The following is a 15,730-nucleotide window of genomic DNA, read 5'->3' as shown; positions in this document are numbered from 1 at the left end:
AAGAACCAAAGAGGTAGGCACTAAATTAAAGAGGGGCTCTTTAGTCTTTACACACTTGGCAAATTATGTACCGACTTAGTAAATAGTTCTAATTATTTTATGATAATTAAAACTAGTGTATAGTTAAGACGATATATAGATATGTTGTTGCTTTAAATATCATCATATTGTATTATTGAATTAATAGAAAAATAAAATATGACACAAAAAAAGAAATTCACACTTTAATTCAATATAAGTTAAATTGAGTTGAGAATAAAATTATAATTAAAAAATAAAATATAAATAAGATAGTATGACTTTTTAGCTTAATTCTTGTTAGTGATATCGCTTTTTAATATTATTCCCGTATTATAAAAATTATAGGTTATAGATAACAATATTGAAGATACCAATTCCTGCTTTCTCATTAGGGCTGACAAGGAGTCTCACAATCATATGCTCAAAATTAGTAGTGTAGAAAATAATAAAACTTCCGACATAATATAACGTACACACCAAAAGATTACACAAAGACATAGTAGTACAAAACAAACTCCATAAATAAATAAACCAAAGAAAAATGATGAACAAAACAATAATAATAATTGTACGATTTTTTGTGTCAAAAAAAAATAAAAAAATTGTACGGTTTTTACTTTTAAGTACATGTGTTATGTTGGCTAATAATATAGTAGGTCGAAACTTAAAATAGTTTAGCATGGTTTATTATACACAGTATCAACCACTTAAATAGTTTAGCTAGCATGGTTTATTATGCACAATATCAACGATATATGATATGATAATGACTTGTTTGATATAATACTTGGGCCTTCCTTATTTAATTATATGAAGAATTTAATTAAGTAGTTAGAGACGAAAACAAAATAGTTAACTTGATATAATAAGGAGTGGATAAAAGGCAATAACTCGATCATGCTTTTTTGTTGTATCTTGAAGAACTTTCTTGACCATTGGAGTCTATATATTATCTGATAGAATTAAAACATATTTTTAGGTCTCAACTATCAGGTTAAGCTTTTGGTTGATTTGGTCCTTTAACGTGTCTGTACTTAGCAATTTAGCTAATATGAGGTACCTTGCTTAAAGTTCCCTCGATAACAATATGTTTGGATTGAAGGAAATGGAGGGAAAGGAAGGGAAGAGAAATGGAGGGATGGGTTATCTTTCATTTGGATAACAAATGAGGAAAGAAGGGAATAAGAGGGGGATAAAATGAAGAGATTAAATTGTCGTAAGAAATTGATCTCTCCAACAATGGAGAGATTTGGAAGGAAAACTCATCTTTCTTCCCTCCCCTTCTTTTCTTTCCCATTTCTTTATCCAAACACACCATAAGAAAAAAAAATGATCAAAAATCTTGCTTTATGAAAGAAATAAAAAGCGAGCAAATTGGTGTATTTAGCATCATTCAAGCTACAGATGTTGTAGCTAATCACCAGAGAAAATTGTAGCTGAAATATGTTGCTAGGCCACTAGAAATATCGACGTAGAAAATCAAGTTACAAGTGATTTTTTGTTGTTTGAAAAGTAGTAGTTATAAGTAATCTCTCTTCACCTTAGGAGATTCGTAAATATAATAAAAATATACATGGGTTAGTTTTTTGGAATGCATGTCCAAATAAAAAGATGATCAAGTCTAAAATAATGTCAGTAATTTTCAAGAAGGGTTCGTTTGGATAAACTAGTTACTCCGTAATTTATTAGAGAAGCAACAAAGATAAATGGTATAGACAGGACTTGATCTAGGCATTGAGACATTGTTATCATCCCACACAAATTAATGAACTTATTAAACTACTCGTAGTTTGACATCCATTGCTTATTTGACTTGTAATACTCGGATCATATTAAGATATGCAAAATTATATGAAGCTCTCAATATATTGTATTGCCGACATATATACTGTAAAGATCTGACGATAATTATTTCCTAATGCATGAATAATACATACAATATGCATAATTAGATTAATTACTACTAGTAATAGATTCTCTTCTAATTAGATTAATTACTTTGGTGAGAAGCAATAATGCAAATAAATGTATACAGTGAACATATTATATACAAGTGTATATATAATCATATATTAATCACACTTATAGAATAATTAAATTACATATAGTACGATTAAATACAAAGTCGGTCCATGTGGTTTATTAAAGTATTAAGCTTAATTTGGCATATTGAATAAAGTTAGTTTTTGTCACCTCTTCCTTTCATGGAAGGTGCAGGTTTTGCAGTGTGGATTCAGGGGAGGGAATAACTAACATGCTTCACGCAGCTACCTAATTAACTATTAATTACACTACTTGATTACATGCTTATTACTCCTACTTAGCTTATGATAAGTAGCTCTCGTTTGACTAATTTGGATCTTAATCAAATAAACTTCATAGTTACTTTATAAGGTTATATTTCCTTATTTTATTACATAACGGTTTACGATTAGTTTTTAAATTTCATACTATTAAGAGTGTGGTAGTGGTACGTTCTATTTCACCTTAGATTCACTTATTTAAATTTATTTGATTTACACCAGAAAATCTGAACTTATCTGAATTTATTAAACCTCATTATAATCTATTTTAGATATATATTGAACTTGAGTATTTGTTATTATCCTTACCACAGTGAGCATTGTGCACTGGATGCCTCCAAAACAATACTCCGTAATTGTTAATTTGTTATAACTTGTGCCCGTCTTTGAATTTGTTAACCTAAATCAACAAACTTAGCTTATAGCACCTTGAATTGTCTTTGTCACATATCTAGGAAACGAATTGAAATACAAGTATAATTTATAAATAGTATGACGTTATTCATTTATTAATCTTTTAATTTCGAACGTGAAGATTATTCAGTAGATAAATGTAACAAAGTCACGAATTTTTGGCAAAACCTCTACTCAATTGTTCAGAGAAGTATTTTCAATTTTTCATATTAAGTACGAGTACATAGTAATACTAAAACTCTAAACATAGGATAACTACAATAATTCAATAAATACTCCATGTTTGGTACAGGTTGAAAATCTACTTTAATTTTATGGTCCAAACTAATGCTATAAATGCCATTATCTATATTTTTGATAAAATTTATGCATAAAAATTAAAGGGGTGAGTCGTCCTATTTTCCACAGACAACTCAAATCATGGTTTTTATTGGACAATTTCCAAATTAAATTCAAGCCAAAGATTGTTGAAATGCTTGGTATTTATTAAAATTAAGTAACTATATAGACAATATAGATTTTATATTATATGATCATATTCTAAAGTAACATTATTTATTATAAGGTGATTACCCCACATAATTTATGAAAGAGTATGAAGGTTTTTTTATATTTTTCTATCCAATTTGTCATTGAAACGTATGTAAAATAAGCTTTTATTTGTTGGTGATGTTTATTTGCAAAATGTGGTCGATTTCATGGGGTCATAAATAGGTTTTCTTGGCATTTGTCGGCTAATTTTAATTTTTTTCTTCCACAAATGAAAGTACATATCTTGTAATTCTGCCCTAGCCCTAGGATTTTCGATCCATTACTAGAGTTTGAGGTGGTACGATAGACTTGTTGGTTCAATTATTCCAACCTTAATTCTGTAATGTTATATAAAGGGATATGGTCGGCCTAATTCAAAATTTTAAGTTAACGATATCAAAATTGTAGTATTATGTAGTATGTTTAATCAATGCATGACCATGACGAGGGACATATAGTTCTTCTATAGACCCCTCTACAATTTTAATTTGCAATAATTATTTTATATTCGGTGAAACCACTAGACGAATGAACAAAATTTTAAGGCATACTAAATGTTTATTTTTAATATGATGGGGTGATCAACGCAATTTTTTCTCTCTCTTGTAATTATATAAACAAAGTACGACGTATATTGTATTCTAGGAAAAAATTAATATCATTTGACATATTTAAAAAGAAATAATTACAAAATTTCAACCTCACGAGCTCAAATAATTAAAATTCTAAACGTCTCATTCCTATCAAAAGAAAAGGCTTGCTTTCTCAACAATTTATTATAAAGTTCAATTCAATCAATAAATTTTATTATTCGATAAAAACCAAGTGAAAAGAATATAGCCAAATTGTAAAACGTCCATTTTCATGTATCTAATTGAAATTTGGCTCAATTTGACATTTGAACCAACATTATTTCCGAACATGTCATTAAAAACAAAAGATTGATATATGTGAGATGATCTACTTCGTAACAAAAACAAGCAGTGGTACAAAGTACTGCATAATTTAATTACCGTTTATTTTTTATATGCCATAACCATCAAAGCATCAACCACCACCCTAACTCCCTAAGGCCTAAGATGTGCAAAACTAAAAACTTTAATTTAAATGTCCAATCCTTAGCTACACGGTCGATTTTGTTTGATCATAAACCAAAAAAAAAAAAAAAACAATTTGAAAAATCTATTTTATGATAGCCTAAATAATTTTTGGGAGATGTACACTTTTCAAAGCTACCTTTGACAACAAATAATGTAAATAAGTAAAATTAAAAGTTTTCTAAGTTTTCAATGCTACGGTTTAATTTATGATGATATTTGTATGTTTTCTAAGTTTTTTTAATGCTTTTTATTTTTTCTCATGTTTGTAGGGCAAGTAACACGGTAACCCACCTTGTAGCAAGATGGGATACTCTTGGTTGTTCGGAATTTGTTTGTATGGGTCCGTTCCCGCAGAGTCTTGTACTTTTAGCAAATTCTAATTTATAATATTCCTGTCTAACGTTATCCTTGAAAAAAAAGTAATAAAAAAAAATTAAATTAAAAGTATATACTCTACTGCACTTTAGACCTCAAGCAATAGGATGTCAAATGCTAGTTGATGATTTTTGATCCTACCATATCGAGACATATCAAGCTAGATCTCACGTTAATTTGTTTTAGCTTATATAGAAAGATAAATAATCATGATCAAAGTCTTCATAACTTAATGAAATATTCCAAACAAGACAAACATAACGGAACGGAGACAAAGGCACCATCAAGGTATTATTGACGTACAAAATGAGGAAACAACGTAGCTTTCCGTCGGTGCAATAAATTAGGGGGAAATAACAAAAGTTAGAAGGGTCACTCCCACTCCCATATTAGGGAATCCTCCCTATATTTAGCTGAGAAGTCGGTTTCCCATCACATGAAATTATTGCAGACACAAGTACGTACATATTCTTAAGTAATTGGTTAATTTGATCAACAAATTCTGTTAATTATTTAATACGGAGTACTAATTTGTTTATCTATCAATATAATCCAATCTAGTACTCATATAACATGACCCTTTTTGGACATTTCTATATTAGACATTGGCCAATCACATAATTTTTCATTAATAATGAATGAAAATCACCCCATCTAAAGGCATATTATAGTGACATTAATTAATAATTAATGAAAATCACCCCATCTAAAGGCATATTATAGTGAAATACGAGGCCGTGTATAGTGTCTATATATATACGTATCATAAACACATATACATACATATACATCAACACCCTTTTTTTGTGCATTTATGATGTAATTTAGTGAAACAAGTTACAATATGGATTTCGCTATCAGGAGTTGAACTATAATTATTTGATAATTTAATTAGAATGCAACTTAAAGTTATAGTGTATACGGATAAATAATTTCATTAATTGAGTTTTGTATACTTCCTGATTTTTAGATTCAGGGTTCTCCTATTGATGTTGATTTATACGTTATTATTTAACTAGCAATCTTTCTTTATTTAAAAAATCCTTTAGAGATCGATACTTTTTTCCTAGTTAACATGGTAATATTTAATTTTGAGCGAAATTCACCTACGTAAACACTATTATAACTATTGATTGATGATTCTGCCAAAAATAAATAAAAATGATTGATGCAAATTGAATTGATTCTTCTGAGTCTCACTATTGTTCAATTAAAGCTTTGGATTCCAAGAATCTTAAATAGGGCCCTCCCACTTTCTTATACATCTTGTTAATTGGGGCGTTAGATTAATCTTTTAGGGTTTTAAAATTTTTTATACATCCAACTAATTTAAAGTTAGTTTTTATTCTTTATTTGATGATTAAATGAACAATAAACATTCAAATGAGAAAATTATATACTTAGGTTGCAATCTAGCAACGTACACTCAATGTATATAACAATCTTTCTTAGGGTGCATGGCTTTATGGGATTTGAGAACCAAATTGGGGTGTTAGACTAAAAATTATACATTAAATATATACGTTTATTTTTTTTTTTTTATTTTTTTTTTTGTATTCATACTTGTCAATTTATATCCAAATCGAAATACAAAGTATTAGGTGAGTCCGTTTTACTGTAAGACCATCCATTACATAAAATTTTAAAAACTAATATGTTCAGTAACTTATATGAAATGTCCAGTAACTTATATCCGTAATATCATGAGTCTGAGAAAAAAAAACAATTAATCTGAATTGATGCTTCGGTTATGGAGTGATTTTCTATCAAAACTTGACATAACTCCTCACATTTAGGCTTTTATATGTACGATATAGGACACATGACTTTTTTTTTTTTTTTTTTTTTCAAGTTTCTCTTTTTTCAGAGGGAAAAGTATGACATAATTTTTGTCACCAAAAAAATGTATTTCTTACTATATATAGTCTAATATAGAATGCCACAAGTTGATTAAGCTTTTTGGATTATACCTTGCAGTAGTATATTTTTTTCTACTAAGATCCATCTAAAATAGCAAAGAAGCAAAATGTCAATTTAAAAATGATCATGCCATTCTATAAAAAGTATATACTTCTTCTATTAATCTTCTTAGTATTTCGTTGTTTTGAATTTTGATTGACCCATTTCAACGACTTGACTAAAGTCACATAATTTGTATTACATTGTCATGTGTCTACCCTTCTCTAACACCCCAGAAAATGAGCAACAAGACAATCCTGATAATAATTGTCTAAATTTCGGCCTAGTTCTGGTAGTTTATATGACAAATTCTTATAGATAAATAGAGACATGGTGAAATTAATAAGGGTACGGTGTATCCACTTGATTTGGACTAAACTTATTTGCTTTGGAATAATGTCTTTCATTTAAGGAGCATTTTTATTATATTCTCTACCTAAGAATAATAGTTTGAAAGTTCAATCACAAATAATTGATTAATTTAGTTCTAATTATGCTGAGTGACCGAAATATTTAAATGAACATATTATTTGTGTTGAAATGGTGACCTCTATTCCTCTAATCAAGGTTTATTTCCTCTAATACTAATTTGAAAGGCCAATCATATATAGATAGACAACAAATCAATTTAGTTATGTTGACTTGTTGAGGTGATTGGAATGTTTAGCTTAAATAGTTTGAAGGTTCAATCACAGATAGTTGATTAATTGTTGTATTTGTTAATGATTTCTTATTAGACGAAGCAACAAGACATTCAATTAAGCAAATTTATTTTCTTAGTATTCCTCATGTTGTCATAATCTGAATCCTCTTTTTTAAATATTTTTTTTTTGACAAAACGTGTTATTCTCACTTTTAAATTTTAACTTCTTTTTAAAATTACCTTTAAATAGCTTGTAAATCTCATCGTACGAGCCAGAAACCTAGTAAGCCACCCCCTCTTCCTTGTGAAATGTCACACTCTTTGCACAATATCAAATAATTGAACTTTAATATATCTAATATTAATCTTATTATTATTTTATTATTTATCAAGCCGGCAAATTTTTTTTTTCTACACATTTTACCTTCCCACTTGACATGGATATTTACATAGGATAGGACATTGGAATTCAATATGAAAAGGACAGAAAAGCTTTCAACATAATTATTACCTCTGGAATTTAAAATACTATATCCAATTCGCATTACTCGTAATAAAAGAATATTTTAATGCGAATCGAAGGTAGTAAAATAAAATATTAACTTTTATAAGAAGATGGCCTTACTAATGATAATAATGTAAATTTAATAGCAAAATTAATTAAGCTTGAGAGTTGATCAATTTATTTTAATGAAATGTTTTCTTTTGTGATGGTACTTATTAACTCTTAATTATAATCTAGTTTATTAAAAAAATATAGCTATATTAGAGAATAAGAAATCAAAATAGGGGATTATACACACGGGTACACTTTTAATTATCCTTTAAAAGATAGAATAGCAAGATAAAAATTTAGATGAGATTAAAAAGAAATCAAACTTACGACCTATTGTGTACATTGAAATAAGTCTGACTTAAAAGATAAGTACTTTCAGTGAAATAAACCCCTCGTGGGTGATGGACATTGGACACTTGTCGAGTTTGTCATTGGGAAATTGGTTGAGTCGTAATTTCATGTTTGTGTGATAAGGATAGAACTCTCAATTGTTTCTTGTTTGTTCATTAGTACCCAATTAACATGTAGATGAATGTAGGGAAGACCATGGTTAAACATAGGCCCATTAATAAAGCAACTCTTAGATGATTGGGTTCCCTGAGTGATGATTGAATTGGACTCAACAAATGTTTAGAAATGGTTCATTCACAATATTGGTGGGTCTTGGAGAATTGTTTTTGCACCACTTAGGCTATTATACTGTTTACGCTTATGTTAGAAAAGATACAATCATATATTCATATGTGACAATATTATTTAATTCAAATATGTTGTGTATTTACAAGCGTAAAATTACAAGTGGATCAATTAAAAAGAACAAAAAAGTTAAATACTCCGCAGGACATAAGAGACAAATGGACAATAGTCTAATTCCAAGGCAAATTGAAAAATCTTGGAATACACAGACTAATTACTAATTTGATGTGTTAATTAAGCTCTTGACTTGGCTATAACTTGCAACTCTAGTCTTTCCAATATGGACTATGGAGTGGCGTAATCTTTCTTAGTTGACCTAAGCATACATTATTTATTTATTTTTAAATCTTCTCAACTAACCCTCCCTTGAAGTAGGAGAAGGATATACCTTGATGCTATTTAATTAACGGCTAAACTATAATGATTAATAAATTTTTTTAATTTTTTTTATTTATTGTTTTTTTATTTTATTTTTTATTTTTTTGTGGTTAAAGTAGAAAGATTGTACATATTAAATTGATACCTCTTGAGTTTAGTCAATACAAATATACAATCAGTTAGATTATGGAAAGAAGAATAAGGAAATCTCCAAACTCCAAATTGCGATATAAGAGCCATATTCGAGACCTCAAATTAAGGTGAAACCCCTACCAAGTATACTACTTACTACTCCGTAGTTAATTGGTGTTGAATTCTTATTAATTAATTAAATTTAGGTGTTATTTGTATGACCTTACTTTAGTAATCTTAAAATTTGTTATAGAATGAGGGGTAGCTTAATTTGATGTTCACCTTTTCAAAATGGCGTAATTTGATGTAGATTTATGCATAAATAATTTTTTTGTGCTGATGATTAGATTAACCAAATGTTTTATTGAGAGGGACGTAATTTTCAATAGTATGTTGTATCTTGTATGTATATATGTTGCTGTAAACATGAGAATGGACTAAAGTGTTTAATTTTTATTTTTTAATTTTCAATAGTTTGGTGTTGAAGAATGTCATTATCAGTATAAAAGCATGATTTATAAGCACTTTGGCTTAAATTGATGCTCTTATGTCAACGGAACTTTCTTCTCAGCCCCCCTCCTCTCTCCTAATCAAAACAAAATTGTCGGCAAAAAATTATTATTATTATTATTATTATTATTATTATAAACTCAAAAGATTTTCATAAAATTAGTGGAAATTGAGAAACAATTTGGGCCCCACTCCTTTGATTATAGCAAAGCTAATCCTAACAAAGATGTGGGTTGCTGCTCTAGTCATAATATCCTGAGCCTGAGAGAACTTCTGTATCCGCTTAAGCAAAGCAATGGCATCTGTTTCTAATTCTCCCAATGAAGAAAAGGAGAAAGGAATAGACAACCTATTAAAAAACAAACAAAGTGATACAACCTATAAAAAATTAGTGAGAAGCCGGAAAACAATCTGGGCGGTGAGCCCCCACTCCTCTAGCTATATATATAACAAAGCCTATTCTAGTGAAAATATGTGCAGCAGTATGCACCCTAATGTCAATTTTCGAGAACTTCTGAACCCGGTTTAGCAGCACAACAGCCTCCTTCTCTAATTACCCAAGGAAGAAAGGAGAACGGAAGGAAACTATATCCAATTGTCCGAAAAACAGAAATAGGCAACCCCCCTATGAAAACCGTTGCCAACTCTACCCCTTTTTTTTTTTTTTTTTTTTAAATTGGCAACATCGTTGCCAATTGATTAAATTATTATTTTTTTTTTAAAAAAAAGGGGTAGAGGTTGGCAACGGTTTTTTTTAAAAAAAAAACCCGTGTATATACATGCACTCTCCTCTCCTTCGCTCTCTTTCTCTTCTCCTTCCCCTATTCCCCCTGTTTCTCTGAATCTCCCTAACCTCTTTGAATCTCTTTCTCTTCTCCTTCCCCTTCTGTTTCTCCTTCCCCTTCTGTTTCTCCTTCCCCTTATTTCTCGTCTTTCTCGCCTTTTTGGGGTAATTTAGATCCGTATTTTTTTGGGGGTTTTGGGGTACGAATTGCGGAAAGGAGGAGGCGAAATACGAGGCAAGAGGTTAAGTTAAGTTATTTTTTGTCTTTAATATTTCATTCGGTTATTAGATTTTGTCAAATAGTTTTACAGTTTTTTTGGTCAAAATTGGGAAAAATCGAACAAAAAAACCCTAAATTTCGAATTTGGAAGTTTTCAATTCGGTCCATTATTCTTGAAATTGTTTGTTCCATGTTGTTATGCTATGTTTAAGGAGTGTTTTGCAACAAATTTCATGAAAAATGGTTAAGTATTAAACCTTGTATGAAAAATTGGGAAAATTGACCCTCCTCCGGTGACGATTTCTGAACCCTTATCTTTATTGATTATTTTTTGGTTCCATTGAGAAGGAGGTTTGTATGTACTTGATTGGTTGCCAGTAACATTAGTTGCTGGTCAGGGGGTGTGTGAATTTTGTTGTTGGTATTTGATTTGCTAGACTAATTTGTTGTGCTTGATTTGGTTGCCAATAACATGCTTTGTGAGTACATGCTTTGTGACTCCCTGTTGGGGTTGTGGTGGTTGATTTTGCAGTATAGTGAGTCCCTTTGTCGTGGTCTGATTTTGCAATATAGAGTCCCTAAGATCTCAATGATTTAATTTGAGAGATCATTCTTGTTACTAAATCTAAATGATGAAGGGACTCAGCTGATTTTGAAATGCCCTGTTTGATTTGCTCCAATTATAACATTGTTGAGGTAACAAACAAGATTTCATTTCTTGTGATCAAATTACAATCTCTCTGACGGATTTAAGATGTCACTCATGATTGGTTCAATGTGTACACAAACCTCAAGCCTTCAAAAATATGAGCTTTGTCCTTTGCCATCCGGTTCTCCATGGTTGACTGATTTCCTTTAATTTTTTATTTTTATTTTTGCTGTGTATGGGTTATGTTGCTGAGGTGGTGAAATGGGGAGGATGGTATAAGCTATTCTATAACATTTGTATGTGGAGTATTTTGACAAATTTTCAAGTTAAATGAACACTTTGAAGGATGGAAGTTGGCGCTTTAAGAAGATGAAAAGCATTTAACAATTTCAGTTTATAGTATTCGGAAGTTCTTTTTTGCTGTCTAATTAGTCCACATATCTCTCTAATCCAGTTACTCTTAGTTAGAAAGTCAATATCCTATTTTTACTTGCTGCTATGCTTGTTCTGTCTCTGTGCTGCTGTGCTACTTTGGTGCAGCTGTCTGTGACTGATGATGCTGACAGTGCTGCTATGAGAAGCTGGTTAGGCTTGTTGGATGACTGTGCTGCTGTAATTCTGCTGCCTAGTGCCAAGAACTGATCCCTGTTAGCTGCTGCCTCTGTTTACTGCCTGTCAGGTGCTATGCTGGCCAGGGGGTGTGTGAATTTTGTTGTTGGTATTTGATTTGCTAGACTAATTTGTTGTGCTTGATTTGGTTGCCAATAACATGCTTTGTGAGTACATGCTTTGTGACTCCCTGTTGGGGTTGTGGTGGTTGATTTTGCAGTATAGTGAGTCCCTTTGTCGTGGTCTGATTTTGCAATATAGAGTCCCTAAGATCTCAATGATTTAATTTGAGAGATCATTCTTGTTACTAAATCTAAATGATGAAGGGACTCAGCTGATTTTGAAATGCCCTGTTTGATTTGCTCCAATTATAACATTGTTGAGGTAACAAACAAGATTTCATTTCTTGTGATCAAATTACAATCTCTCTGACGGATTTAAGATGTCACTCATGATTGGTTCAATGTGTACACAAACCTCAAGCCTTCAAAAATATGAGCTTTGTCCTTTGCCATCCGGTTCTCCATGGTTGACTGATTTCCTTTAATTTTTTATTTTTATTTTTGCTGTGTATGGGTTATGTTGCTGAGGTGGTGAAATGGGGAGGATGGTATAAGCTATTCTATAACATTTGTATGTGGAGTATTTTGACAAATTTTCAAGTTAAATGAACACTTTGAAGGATGGAAGTTGGCGCTTTAAGAAGATGAAAAGCATTTAACAATTTCAGTTTATAGTATTCGGAAGTTCTTTTTTGCTGTCTAATTAGTCCACATATCTCTCTAATCCAGTTACTCTTAGTTAGAAAGTCAATATCCTATTTTTACTTGCTGCTATGCTTGTTCTGTCTCTGTGCTGCTGTGCTACTTTGGTGCAGCTGTCTGTGACTGATGATGCTGACAGTGCTGCTATGAGAAGCTGGTTAGGCTTGTTGGATGACTGTGCTGCTGTAATTCTGCTGCCTAGTGCCAAGAACTGATCCCTGTTAGCTGCTGCCTCTGTTTACTGCCTGCCAGGTGCTATGCTGGCTGTCCCTGCTTGCTGCCGCTGCTTTTCTTTGCCTTCTGATGCTGTCTGCTTGCTGCTGCTGCTGATTCTGGAGGTTTCTGTCCTGCTGCTGTTATTCTTTCTTTTTTTCTGGTTTGTTGCTGTTTGTAACCTCCAAGTTTTGAGGGGTTTGTGTTTTTTTCACGTAGCGTATTTATTTGTGTATGAGGACACGGTGCGGCTATACTTTATGAGGGCTTGCCCTTTTTTCTTTTAGTAATAATATCCCTTTCTTACCTACCAAAAAAAAAAAATGATTACCTCCTAAAATGTTGCCTTTGAGATTATTACCTAAAATGATTACCGTTGCCAATTATTTAAAAAAAAAAAAAAAATGGTCAATGGCAACGGTTAACCGTTGCCAATTATTTAAAAAAAAAATAAAAATAAAAATTGGTCAATGGCAACGGTTAACCGTTGCCAATGGGTCAATAGCAACGGTTAACCGTTGCCAATTATTTTAAAAAAAAATGTTCAATGGCAACGGTTCACCGTTGCCAATTGCTTGAGTTGGCAACGGTTTTGAACCGTTGCCAATTATTTTGGGATTTGGCAACCCTCAAATACGCAACGGTTCAAAACCGTTGCCTTTGGGGGTGTTTGAACCGTTGCCAATTTGCCCTTTTCGTGTAGTGAATATAACAAAGCCTATTCTAGTGAAAATATGTGCAGCAGTATGCACCCTAATGTCAATTTTCGAGAACTTCTGAACCCGGTTTAGCAACACAACAGCCTCCTTCTCTAATTACCCAAGGAAGAAAGGAGAAGGGAAGGAAACTATATCCAATTGTCCGACAACTAGATTCGTACTTGAACCGCTTTCGTTGAGCCGCATCAGCCACAACACGACCAGAAACAAAGTCAGATAGCCCTAACTGTATCAAAGGAGAAGAACCCTGTCAAGTCATCACAGACATCTATTATTATTAAGACGGTATATTATTATTCCTTTTTTTAAAAAAAAAGACGGTATATTATTATTATTAATATTATTATTAAGACGGTATATTATAATTATAATAATTATTAATATTTATTATTTATTTCATTTATTACTTATCTATTCATATATACCTTTTTTATTTATTTTGTTAAATGGTCGGCAAGTCAAAATGTCAAATGATTCGTGTATATCTCTATTTTATAACCCAAATTTTAAGGAATTTGTTGTCCTTCTAAAATGTTTTTAAATGATATTACTTGAAATTTTATTTTAAAATGATTGTTGAATACTCGTCTTACTGGTTTTGAAAAAGAAAATTCATATACATAGTACTCCATATATTACTAGCACCATTATTGTTCCTCATGTTATTGATGGTGCTAGGATGCTTACAATACATTATACTATCCACAAAGATCTTCTCACTCATTATAAATTTGCACACTAGCAAAAATTCATAGATTAATGTAAGTGAAATAATTTTTGATAAGAGAGACTAGTTATTATAAGAACACTAATAGCCTCACAAAGTGGGTGAAGTTTGGGTAATACAAAAGTATACTTAATGACTAACATAAATCAATTACTAAAAACTAAGGTACTTCAAGTTCAGAAAAGAACTTATAAGAGAAATGAGGGCATATAAGTTTCAATAAGATTTACTCAAATATTGTTAAGTTTAGATAAGCAAATTGATCGTATCTTAAGTTCTAAGTTACAACCCAATAAATAGAATTTTAATTTGACTATACTTATACTAAATATGGTCTATAGTGTATAGTTATTATTAGATTTTTATATGTATCTGAGAGAAATAAGGGAATAAAAAATTTACCTATTACTCCATAGTTTACAAAAACAAGTTCGATCCACATAACTTAGTTTGATATTTGTTTTCCATATATAAGTATGAAAATGTACAAGTACAATGATACGTAAATAATTCTAAACGTATTAAAATCTAATTTATTAATTAAAAATAAATAAATTACAAACTTAATTAGCAATTGAAGAAGAAAATGACAAGTGATACACTATTGCTGTAATTGATGAAGACAATTTAACCTAATTTTTGGTAATTAATATACTATTAAATAAATATCCAACTATTAAAGAAAAGGACAAATACACAATTTAATTGACAATATGAAATCATTTTTCTTCCTACTTAAAAATTTAGACACCCAAATAATTAATCGCTACTTGTCCTTAACACTTTTCCTACTAAAGTTAAGGTAAAACTAACAAAAAAAAAAAAAAAAAAAAACATTCTAGTAATTTACACTTTTGTGACCTAATGATGTTTCAATAATCTTACTTATTTATTTGTGTCAAAATAATCTTATTTATTTAGGAGAGCTCTAAATGAGTCAAAAGAAGAAAAAAAATAAATAAATTGGAAATACACATAGGGGTAGAAGGAACCTTATGCTCTAGTCTCAAGTTCTTGGCCACTTATAAAGAGCATTATATATATATATATATATATATATATATATATATATATATATATATATATATATATATATATATATATATAGAAAATATAAAGAGCATTATATGAATCATAACAATCACTAATAATTAATAACCCTTTTTTTTCATGGTCCAATGAATTTTTTTGAAGTTGAAAAAGGGTCAATAAGTTCAATAAAATTGCTTCATTTTTATGATTCAATAGGCTTTCATTATTACCAAAATTATACTTGTATGATAAAAGAGATTACCCACAATAAGCATCAATGTAGGAGCCGGTCCCCATTGATATCAGATATCAACAAACATTGTTAATATAATGGCAATGTTGTAAATAATAGGCAAGACGTTTGGAAAAGTATTGATATAATAATGGAAATCTGA

This window comes from Chenopodium quinoa, unplaced genomic scaffold (genome assembly GCF_001683475.1).
Source record: "Chenopodium quinoa cultivar QQ74 unplaced genomic scaffold, ASM168347v1, whole genome shotgun sequence".
In the NCBI taxonomy this organism is placed as follows: Eukaryota; Viridiplantae; Streptophyta; class Magnoliopsida; order Caryophyllales; family Amaranthaceae; genus Chenopodium; species Chenopodium quinoa.
This window is presented reverse-complemented; position numbering follows the sequence as displayed.